The sequence below is a fragment of the Halyomorpha halys genome, unplaced genomic scaffold, assembly GCF_000696795.3.
Source record: "Halyomorpha halys isolate HHAL.00 unplaced genomic scaffold, Hhal_1.1 Scaffold381.1, whole genome shotgun sequence".
NCBI lineage: Eukaryota > Metazoa > Arthropoda > Insecta > Hemiptera > Pentatomidae > Halyomorpha > Halyomorpha halys.
Window position 1 is genome coordinate 587,801 of NW_027112092.1, and position 1,607 is coordinate 589,407.

At 29.1% G+C, this 1,607-nt stretch overlaps 1 long non-coding RNA gene across 1 annotated transcript in view; it reads right to left on the minus strand.

The window, feature by feature from the left end:
• Positions 1 to 139: 139 nt before the first annotated feature.
• Positions 140 to 1,607, minus strand: part of LOC136796416 (uncharacterized) — a 5,685-nt gene continuing 4,217 nt past the window's right edge. The window contains exon 3 of the long non-coding RNA XR_010844130.1: positions 140 to 333. This is a non-coding gene — a long non-coding RNA (uncharacterized lncRNA). The remainder of the gene's footprint in view (positions 334 to 1,607) is intronic.

Below are 1,607 nucleotides of genomic sequence, written 5' to 3' on the forward strand. Positions count from 1 at the left end.
ACTATGTGTTTGTATCTTTTTTAGCCCTGAAGAAGCCCTGCAACGTGGGGCGAAACGTTGGCTCATTAAATTAGTATATTTCTACTATTTGAGTTTTTCTTGACCGCACCCGGACCATATTCCTTTCATCTTCACACACGGTCAATCAATAACCTTCCAGTATAAATAAATATCGTATCCATGGTAATTTTAGCTATTAGTTTCAGATATGGCTAATTTTTTTCCAACTCAGCTTATATTTGCTTGTAATAGCTGTTTACTGCCGCTTACATTTCTACCAGACCATCCGTGATCTTTTACTCCATTCCTCATCACATGGTATATAATGAACACCTAAAAAACAGAGCATAATATGTATATTTGAAAAATATTTTCTTTAATTCATATTAAAAATTATATTAATTAAAATCCAATATGTAAAAAAGAGAGATTACTCCAAATTTAGTATTTTTCACTTTCTAAATATAAGAAGTTTTAGTTATAACACAGCATAGAATCATCATAACATCCTATTTTTCTCCTATACTTCCTTGGTTCCTTCATTTTCAACTACATAGGAATATTTACTGCAAAAAATGGGTAAATTTAAATTGAGTTAAAAAGATTTTAGGATTCGAGTGGGTACAATACAAGGAGTTTCAACAACACAAGAATTGATGTCCTGTCAAATTAGTACAAGAGCCCAAGAGGAGGAAAAAGGCAGTTATTTCACCCCAATTTTTTATTACTTTAATGAAAACTACGTATAATTAATAGTCAAAACTGATGAGTCTGCCAAGTATAGGTAGGGGAATAAAAAATGGCGGCTGTTTCAAAGCGATAAAAAAAACTAATTTTTCATTCGGAGCTCTATATCTCAAAAAAGTACGAACAACACAAGAAAACCTAAGAGAACCTCATTTAAAGAAGAGTAAATTTTCTAAAATATGAGCCTTAAAAGATTTATTTACGTTAAATAGTTTTCGAGATATAGCTTTTTAAAAAGCAACATTTCATAAAAATGTTGTATGGGACGTACTGAAAGTTCAGTAGTTAGTGAATTTATTTTGAAAAAACCATTTGACGTACAGATATCTATTGCACTCAAATTAAATCTAGTTTAATGAGCTATAAAGTATTTTATGATGTTTATCTTCGTAGGAGTAATAGTTTGATAGCTAAAATAAATTGATTTGTAGTTGTTCAGACAAATTTTCATTTGCCAAATTTATATTCATATGTGAATATCATAAAAACTACTACCACTAAGAAGATAAGTATCATGTACTACTTTATAGTAAGTTAAATTTCCTTTATTTTGAGTATTCGCAGACATGTGGGTATTATGGATCTAGTGATATATTTTTTCAAAAATCCAACCTTTTATACGAACAACTATAAATTAACATTTTGTGAGTTTATTTTGTCAAATATCATAAAACTACTACTCCTACAAAGATAAATATAATTAACTATTTTGTAGTAAATTTAACTAGCTTTAAATTGGGCGCTGGAAGACATCTGTACGTCCATTGGTTTCTGAAATGAAGTTTTTCATAAATCAAACTTATTGTCTGAACAACTATAAATAAATTTATTTTGGCAAAAATCATGAAACTACTACTCCT